Source organism: Hippopotamus amphibius, chromosome 2 (genome assembly GCF_030028045.1).
Source record: "Hippopotamus amphibius kiboko isolate mHipAmp2 chromosome 2, mHipAmp2.hap2, whole genome shotgun sequence".
Taxonomy (NCBI): Eukaryota; Metazoa; Chordata; class Mammalia; order Artiodactyla; family Hippopotamidae; genus Hippopotamus; species Hippopotamus amphibius.
Window position 1 is genome coordinate 77,087,281 of NC_080187.1, and position 10,648 is coordinate 77,097,928.

The following is a 10,648-nucleotide window of genomic DNA, read 5'->3' on the forward strand; positions in this document are numbered from 1 at the left end:
CTAATATTTATTTCCTTCCTTGTATTAACTTTGGGCTTCATTTGTTCTTCTTTTTCTAGTTCCCTGAGGTGTAAAGCTAGGTTGTTTATTTGAGTCTTTTCTTGTCTCTTGAGGGAGGCATTTATCCCTATGAACTTCCCTTTTAGAACTGCTTTTGCTGCATCCCACAACTTTTGATATATTTCTACTTTCATTTGTTTCAAGGTACTTTTTTACATCTCTCTTTTGATTTATTCTTTGACCCATTGGTTTTTTCAGTAGCATGTTATTTAATCTCCACATATTTGTGAATTTTCCAGTTGTCTCTGTGTAATTAATTTCTAGTTTCATACCACAGTGGTCAAAAAAGATTTTTGACATAGTTTCAACCCTCTTAAATTTATTAAGACTCTTTTGTGGCTTAACATATGATCTAGCCTGGAAAATGTTCTACGTGCACTTGAAAGTATCTTCTGTTGCTTTTGAATGGAATGTTCTATATACATTTGTTCTAACACATCATTTAAGGCTGATGTTTCCTTATTGATTTTCCGTGTGAATGATCTATCTATTGACATAAATGGGTTACTATAATCTCCTGCTATTATTGCATGGCTATCCATTTCTCCCTTTAAGTCTGTTAATATTTGCTTTAAACATTTAGGTGCTCCCATGTTAGGTGCATAAAAATTTACAAATATTACATCCTCTTGTTGGATTGACCCCTTTATCATCATGTAATGCCATCTCTATCTCTTATTATTATTTATTATAACTAATAAATTCAGTAAAGTTGCAAGATACAAAATCAATACACAAAATCTGCTTCATTTCTATACACCAATAACAAACTATCATAAAGAGAAATAAATAAAACAATCCCATTTATAATTGCATTAAAAAGAATGGAATAAATTTAACCAAAGAGCTGAACAACCTGTATACTGAAAATTACAAGACATTAATGAAGAAAATTCAAGAAGACACAAAGGGAAAGATATTCTGTGCTCATTAATTAGAAGAATCAATATTGTTAAAATGTCCACACTACCCAAAGCAAGCTACAGATTCAATGTAACCCCTATCAAAATTCTAACAGCTCTATTTCAAAGAAATAGAACATATAATCCTAAAATTTGTATGAAACCACAAAACCCCTAAATAGTCAAAGCAATCTCAATAAAGAACAAACCTGGAGGTATCATGCTTGCTGATTTAAAACTATTACAAAGCTATAGTAATTAAAACAGCATGATATTGACATAAAAACAGATACAGATCAATGGAACAGAATAGAGAGCCCAGAAACAAACCCATACACATGTGGTCTTTTAATTTACAACAAAGGAACCAAGAATATACAATGGGGAAAGGACAGTCTCTCCAATAAATGGTGTTGGGAAAACTGGACAGCCACATGAAAAAGAATGAAACTCGACCACCTGACAACTATCTTATAGCATACAAAAAAATTAACTCAAAATGGATTGAAGACTTGATCCTAAGACCTGAAACCATAACACTCCCACAAGGAAACATAAGTGGTAAGCTCCTTGACAGAGGTCTTGGCAATGATTTTTTGAACTGGACACCAAAAGCAAAAGCAACAAAAGAAAAAACAAGTATGTGGAACTATATCATACTACAAAGCTTCTGCACAGCAAAGGAAACCATAACAAAATGAAAAGGCAAAGTACTGAATAGAAGAAAATGTTTGCAAATCATATATCTTATAAGGAACTAAGATATATATAAATATATATATATACTCAAAATATATAAAGAACTCATTCAACTCAATAGCAAAAAATTTAAAAAATCTGGTTTTAAAAATGGGCAGAAGATCTGAATAGACATTTTTGCAAAGAAGATATACAGATGGCCAACAGGTAGATGAAAAGGTACTCAATGTCATCAATCATCAGGAAATGCAAATCAAAACTATAAGACATCACCTCATAGCTGTTTAGAATGGCTGCTATTAAAAAGACAAGAAATAAGTGTTGGCAAGGATTTGGAGAATAAGGTACCCTCCTGTGCTGTTGGTGGGAATGTAAACTGATACAGCCACTATGGAAAACAGTAGAGAGGTTCCTCAAAAAATCAAAAGTAGAACTACCACATGATCCAATAATTCCACTTCTGGGTATTCATCCAAAGAAAATGAAAACACTAACTCAAAAGGACAACCGCACCCCCATGTTCTTTGCAGTATTATTTACAATAGCCAAGATATGGAAACAACCTAAGTGTCCATCAATGGATGAATGGATAAGGAAATTGTGGATATATACTATAGAATATTATTTAGTCATTAAAAAGAGGAAATCTTGCCATTTGTAACAACATGGATGGACCTTGAGGGCATTATACTAAATTAAATAAGATAGACAAAGACAAATAAGGTGTTATGATGTCTCATATGTGGAATCTGGGAGAAAACGAATAAACAAGCTCATATAGATGCAGAGAACAGATTATGTGGTTGCCAGAGATGGTGAGTGGGGGAGAGTGGGAGAAATGGGTGAAGTGGGTCAAAGGTTAAAAAAAAATTAAACACAGTGCATTACTAAGAAACATCAGAAAATAGTGTACTATTGCCTAGTAATTTGTGACCATTTCCTATAACAAATAAACATATTTGTGTGTGTTACTACATAAACTAAGGAGGTATGTAAAAAGGATACTGCCATTACCCTTGTCATTTTAGCATCAAGAAGTTCTGCTTTTACAATTCAAATAATCTACTCTCCTCCATACATAAAAAAAGTCACCATCACTTAAGATAGGAGTACTTTAACAATGAAAATGTTTGCATCTTTGTCAAACTAAATATGTTGAGATATTTCACACATTTCCACAGAGGGAAAAAAAAAGAATGATATTGAATTTACTTCCTTCTTTGTGGTACAGTCAGTGCTTTCATTAAGACTGGATGGCATACCATTTCTTTTGGAGATAGACCGAAAAAGAAATGGTATTTTTTTTTAAAAGATTGTTAGAAAAACCTATACCTGCTGACAAAGCCATAACACCTTATTTAGTAACCTATTTAATCAGATCGGGTAAATATAAAGGAAAATTTTCTTAAGTCCTTCTGGTTCTCAAGAATTCTAAGCATTTCAATGGCTCTTTGTTTTGGTTTGCTGGTATTTACTTACATTCTGATTTACATTTATTTGGAAGTAGTGCCCATCATCTCAAAATACCTCTATCTCCATCTCATTCTCTCTCCCTTTTTCTCCCTCCCTCCTTCTCTCTCTCTCTCTCTCTCTCAAACACACACACACACCCTATACTCACAAACAGTCGTTTTGCAGGAACAGAACTGGATTTCATCTCCCTCATTCTACTCTGAGGAAGTAATGCTGTTATGAGTTGATCAAGATGGGAAGATGGCCTTAATGTTTCCCTCAGCTTGACTAAATTTCAAACTGGCTTCTCTCTGACTCTAGGCCCTGATCTCCCTTTTCTTAGGGTCTTTACCTTAGAAAACTTGTCAAGGTAAATTCTTTATCTTCCCTTCTTAGATGTAATTTTTTTAAAGCCTCTTGCAGTTTTACAACCCAGGTGTGTCTTTCTTAAGGACCTGGGATCATACCTTTGAAATATATTCATCAAAGAAGACAGCAGCCCATCTCCCAGTCTCTGTGGGAGGGTAGGAGCCTACCTTCTGTAGGCAGGCAGCCTTGCTCCAGATTGTAAAACTATCTCCTGTCATGAAGATAAGGGAAAGATTGCTTTTCCTTCTGCCAATTAACAAATGTAGGTAACCTAAGACTCATCCTCAGGTCTTATGGACCTCAGCTCTTAAAAACTTTCACAGCTTTTGTTTCAATGGAGTTTTCTGTCTCTCTTCCCTATTAACAGCAGTCTGGACAATGTCCTTCTCTCCTTTTTAACTTTGGCCACTTTGATGTTTGCTGTGACAGAGTCAAATTCATGATGTCAGGAAACAATGCTTTTTGTGATGTGGGATGATATTGCAATCTCTTGTTCCAATTCTTAGTCCATAACCTCTTTTCGAAACCCTTTCCAAAAACAAAAGCAAAAAAAAGATGTCACGTAACTCGTCCAAGGTTACAGAGTAGTTGGGCCAGGATTCAAGCTGTGGTTGATTCAAGCCTAAAAGCTGATAGCTTTAAACCCTACATTGTGTTGCTGCAACTATCTCCAAGAGCTTCTAATTTCAATATTATATGACTATTATTTGCCCTAAAAATGTAAAGTATAAATACAAGGAATTAAGTTTTTATATTAATAGTGGAGGTTAAGGGTGCACAAGACACATCAGTTCCTTCCTGAAGGAGGCAACATATGGCTGCAATTAACAAGGTTTCCTCACAGTGAACTGGAAGGATAAGGGTATTCCAGGCTGAGAGAACTGAGTGGTCAGAGCAGTGAACACTCCTGGATCAGAAAGCAACAAGGGGAGAGGTCAGTAAGAAGGAAGTCTTAAAAAGTCATCTGGAGCAGACTGGAGAGAGCTTTGAGAGCCACACTAAGGACCCTGGACCCTATAAGAAATATGGGCAGCTACTGAAAGTTAAAGAACATGACAGTGAAATGATTAGTACCTTTTTGTTTGAGGCTTGTTTTTTTGTTTTCTTGTTTTTATTGTTTTTAATTATTTACAACCAACAAGAACATTTAGCAAGGTTGCCAAAAACAAGATGGGCGTACAAAACAAGTTTAACCGAACACTAGCAACAAATAATTTGAAGTGTCATTTTTAGAAAAACAATTTTCAATAGCAACACAATTAAAACATAACTTGGGAAAATCTCACAAAAGATGTAAAGTGTCTTTTCCAAGAAAATTAATAAAACCTAATTAATGAATACAAGAGAAGTTCTAAGTAGAAAGACAGATCACAAATGGAAAGATAGGAAACTGATCTATAAGTTCAACACAACACCAATAAAAATCTCACAAAAGTTATTTGTGGAAGTTTATAGTCCAGTCAGGCATCATGTTCATAGAAGAAAAAGAACCAAGTTGGTCGAGATGCTTTTGAAGAAGAAAAAGAGTAGATGTCAAAATTCCCCAGCAATCCCACTACTGGGCATATACCCAGAGAACACCATAATTCAAAAAGACACATGCACTCCAATGTTCATCGCAGCACTATTTACAATAGCCAGGACATGGAAGCAACCTAAATGTCCATCAACAGATGAATGGATAAAGAAGATGTGGTACATACATACAATGGAATATTACTCAGCTGTAAAAAGCAATGAAACTGGGACATTTCTAGAGACATGGATGGACCTAGAGACTGTCATACAGAGTGAAGTGAGTCAGAAAGAGAAAAACAAATATTGTATATTAACACATATATGTGGACTATAGAAAAATGGTACAAATCAACAGGTTTGCAAGGCAGAAATAGAGACAGAGATGTAGAGAACAAACATATGGACACCAAACGGGAAAGCGGGGAGGGTTGGGGGGGGAACGAATTGGGAGACTGGGATACCAAATTGTACACTCTAAATATATGCAGTTTATTGTAAAAAATAAACAAATAAAAAGTTAAAAAAATATCTTATTTTATTTTATTTACTTATTTATGGCTGTGTTGGGTCTTCATTGCTGCACGTGGGCTTTCTCTAGTTGTGGTGAGCAGGGCTACTGTGCTGCAATGCACAGGCTTCTCATTGCAGTGGCTTCTCTTGTTGTGGAGCACAGGCTCTAGGCACACAGGCTTCAGTAGTTGTGGCTCATGGTCTCAGTAACTGTGGCTCGCAGGCTTAGTTGCTCTGCAGCATGTGAGATCTTCCCAGACCAGGGCTCGAACCTGTGTCCCCTGCATTGGCAGGCGGATTTTTAACCACTGAGCCACCAGGGAAGTCCCAAAACATTTTAAAACTAGGTGACTGACAGAGGCAGATACAGAGGACAAACTAGTGGTTACCAGTAGGGAGAGCAAAAAGGAGAGGGTCAAGATAGGGGTAGGGACTATGAAGTACAAACTTTATGTATAAAATAAACTACAAGGATATATGGTACAACACGAGGAATACAGCCAATATTTTATAACTATAAATTGATTTTAACCTTTAAAAATTGTGAATCACTATATTGTACACACGTAACTTATTTTAAAAAAAAAGAAAAAGAGGGATTTCCCTGGCAGCCCAGGGTTTGAGCCCTGGTTAGGGAACTAAGATCCCACATGCTGTGGGGCAACTAAGACTATACACACTGTAACTAGAGAGCCTGTGCACCACAACTACTGAGCCCATGTGCTCTGGAGGCTGCATGCCGCAACTAAAGAGAAGCCCGCATGCCACAACGAAGATACCACATGCCACAACTGAGACCCAATGCAGCCAAATAAATAAATATTTTAAAATTTAAGAAAAAGAATACCATTCTCATAAAGAAAAAAAGAAAACAATAAACAAAAAACTAAGTGACCTGAGACTGACCCAGAGATATTAGTTGTGGTGTTATACGCCTTTGTTGGGTTAAAAAAATAGCATGGAGAGAGGAGATAGAAAAGATGACACAGATGACAAAAAAGAGATAGTCTCCTTCACAGCTCCTCACCCACTTTAAATCAGAGTGACCCTGATCCTTAAACAGAATGACCTTGACTCTTAAATAAAGACAAAAGCTATTTTCAAAAGAAGCACTTACACCACAGGGGCCTGGCCTAAGGATAATAATAGTTGGAGTGACGTTTCAATCAGTCACCTGGCATTTGCCAATCATCTGATATGTGCTAAAAACAAAGGAGTCAGAAGATTAAACTGTAAGCACGCTACCCTGGGTCTCAAACAGCCTGGGACAAAGCTGAGAGGCAGAAGTCACACATGAAATAAGGAATCTACTTACAAAGCAACATCCTAGTAAGTACAATAAAGTACAAATAGAAACACAAAAAAATGCTGAGACTTGCAAGTAGAGGGGTAACCATAGGCGGATGTGCTCAGGGGCATATTCTGAGGTGGGTCTGGGACACCTACGGCTAGTGAGGGAGTTTGCTGTTGAGAGGGCTGCCATTCAGCTGCTCCTGGACCACTGCGACTCAGGCATCCCGTAGGGCAACACCAATACCATTGCTGTGCACTGTTGATTGAACCCAAATTCCATCAAAGTATGATAAGCTAAAACTTCATAATCTGTCTTCTATAAGAAATTAGCAAATGATCTTGTCTAAGATTTTAGAAAATGGTAGGCTTGTCTTCCTACTTCTTGTTGTCCTTCTTGTTGTGTGTTATATGAAGCTGCAGTGAACTAGGAATTTCTTCCCCTGGAGACTCTTTTGCTGGGGCCTTAGATCACTCACAACTGTTACTTGCAGATCACCAGTATGGAAGGAACAGAGGTTAATACCTGGTCAAGAATGTGATTCCTCCCAGTGAGACTTACTGACTTATTTATAGAATGGTGAGTCCCAGGAGGACCTGAAAAGAAATACATATTGGATCCTAATGTTCTCTTGCAGGGGCACTGCCTACATTGAGCATCATTAGAACTATAGACTGTTAGCTCCAAACACGGACCCCCTAGAGCTTTCTGAACCATTTATATCACACTTGCTCTGAGAACTTGATATATCCAGGAACCAAGATTCCAACTGGAAGTACCTCAGTTGGGTATTGGCTCATTCATATTCCAGCCAAAAGGTAACATAAATTGCATAATGGTAAGGGGCTTCCCTGGTGGCACAGTGGTTATGCTAACTCACATATACGGAATCTAAAAATGGTACTGTTGGACTCAGTGACCAGAACAAGGATGCAGATACAGAGAATGGACTGGAGAACTCGAGGTATGGGAGGGGGCCGGGGGTGAAGGGGAAACTGAGATGAAGCGAGAGAGTAACACAGACATATATAAACTACCAACTGTAAAATAGTCAGTGGGAAGTTGTTGTATAACAAAGGGAGTCCAACTCGAGGATGGAAGATGCCTTTGAGGACTGGGGCGGGGAGGGTGGGGGGGGCTTGGGGGGGGCGTCAAGGAAGGGAGGGAAGATGGGGATATGTGTATAAAAACGGATGATTGAACCTGGTGTACCCCCAAAAAAAATAAATAAATTAATTAAAAAAAAAAAAAAAAAAAAAAAGAATCCACCTGCCAATGCCGGGACGTGGGTTCAATCCCTGATCCGAGAAGATCCCATATGCTGATAAGCCAGTGCACCACAGCTACTGGGCTTGTGCTCTAGAGCCCACAAGCCACAACTACTGAGCACAAGGGCCGCAACTACTGAAGCCTGCGTGCCTAGAGCCCATGCTCCACAAGAGAAGCCACCGCAATGAGAAGCCTGTGCACCGCAACAGAGTTGCAATGAAGAGTAGCCCCCATTCGCCACAACTAGAGAAAGCCTGAGCACAGCAACAAAGACCAAAAGCAGGCAAAAAATTTTTTAAATTGCATATTGATAAGTCTGAAATGAGTAAGGCAACCACATAAAGTCTCATTACTTAAAAGAAATTAAACTCACTGTGGTTTATTCAGCAATATTCCTCATCCATGTCCAACATCAGATTATTCACATGCCAGTCACAGTTAAATCTAATTTGCCGTCATCTTGGTAAATGGGAAGTAATCAACAAGGTCTCAGCTCCAGCTCCGAAGCAGCATATAATACATTTCTGAAATACATTCATAAAGGATGGGGAAAAGGCTTCCTGACCATAACTGACATCTGTGATAGCAAGAAGGTTCCCTGGGTTCTGATAGTCTATTTATTGGAATCAGAAATATGTACATTGTTTAAGAGGTTTGTAATTTGTTATTGCTTGTTACCCTTGCTTAGTTACTAATACTGAGATTAGAGCCCCCATTTCTTGAATGTGCTGTTCTAAAGTCTCAGTTTGCTTGACCTCAGGTGAGCCTCATAACAACCCTTTGGGAAATTATTCTCCTTGCCATTTTGCATCTGAGTAAACTGAGGCACGGAGCAGTTAAGTATTGCCCAAAGTCTAATCAAAGGCAGAGACAATACTTACACCACCTCTGATGCCAGAGCCCAAGCTCTTAAACCATGTGCTTCACCACTCCCTAGTGTAAAGTCATTAATTATATGTGGATTGGTGATTAGCTCAAACATTTCTACATAGGGTCTTAGGGATGTAATTCTGATTGGAAATGGGGAACTAGGGCTCTTGCTTGAAGATATCTTTCAATAGCAAAACCTATTTTCTCTTCAACAGTATAGTTATTTGGGGTGGTTTATTTTTAACAGAATTTGGAGGGGTTAAGGGTTAAAGCCCTCCCAAGCCATCCTTTGATGCTGCTAATGTGGATCACATTACTACATACTTAACATCATTTCCTCTTTGGTTTCCTGAAGAAGTGATGTGTGCTAGGATACCTGTCTTTCTATTTTACATTTTGGAGCATGCAAATACTATGAACCACAATACTAAGTCACAACTACTTTTTCCCTCCAACTGGATTTTTTTTTTTGCTCTGATCCACTGAAAGACACACAAGCTACTGCTACACAATGCCTAAATAATTGTTCAATTAGATGTGAGGGGGGGAAATTCACATTCATTAAGTATAAAGCACCATGCATACAGAGCCACTTTCATTATGTATCTTATTTCTCATGGTCATGCAGAATCTAGGCCTTGGTGTTTGATTAACTGTCTCTTAGGAAGCATAGTTGTTCCAAGGCTGAATATTGCACAAAACCAGAAACAATTTTCCTTGTCTCCAATTTCCCTTGGAGACAAGGGAAATTAGTTTATCCCTAGGCAGAATTCTGAAGTAGGAAAAACTGTTCTTGGCACTGTATTCCTCGACCAGGCTCCTAATCTGTGTCCCAATCTTACTTGGAACTGGAGGTGTCGGCATTATCCCCCATAGGTGTATCTGGCAGTCATCAACTCAGTACCAGCCTCATGTCCTCAGGACTCAGTGGGCTCTGGAACTGCACAAAACTGGCCTGAATCAGCTAGCTAGGTGGCTTTGGGTAAATAATCTCTCTGAACGTTGGTTATATCCTCTAAAATAAGGATGATGATATCTATATCCTAAATATATTAGGAAGATTGAGCATAATTCTTTATGTTGGCTGAAAAGCACAATACCAAAGACATAATAGGAACTAGGTAAATGGTAGCTTTTTTGCTGTTTGATGTAAGCAGAAAGCATATGTAAAGGGTCTATTTCTGCAAAGGGTATAGGTTTGAGGGGGTCATTTTGTGCGTTTCTTCCTCTGAATGATACAGATGTGCTATATGATTTTTAAAGATGAAAAATGTTAAGTGCCACTCATCTGCAGCAAATAACCTGAAAACACACTTGTAGACCAAAGGCTGATTTAACTCGAGGTTTAAAAAATAAATCTTACAGCACATCACAGCACAATAAAGTACATTTTCAAAGGTAAGGGAAAAAAACACCCAACTCGTCCACATTGTGCAACTAGCTAACAGGATGTTTAAAGATGTGAAAATCATGCTTGAGAACATGCTTTCATATAAAGAAGACAAAATTGTGGTGACTGTATATTGTGTGAAAGGAAATTACCTAACGAGACCTGGGCTGAAGTTACAGTACACCGAATTGTGTCGTAAAATAAAGAAGTACTCTCATTCATCAAATATTTGTTGAGCGCCCATACCTGCCAAGCACAAACAAAACCATTCACAACCACCAACTCTACTTTGCTTTCTCGGGGCCCAAAAGCCTTCCC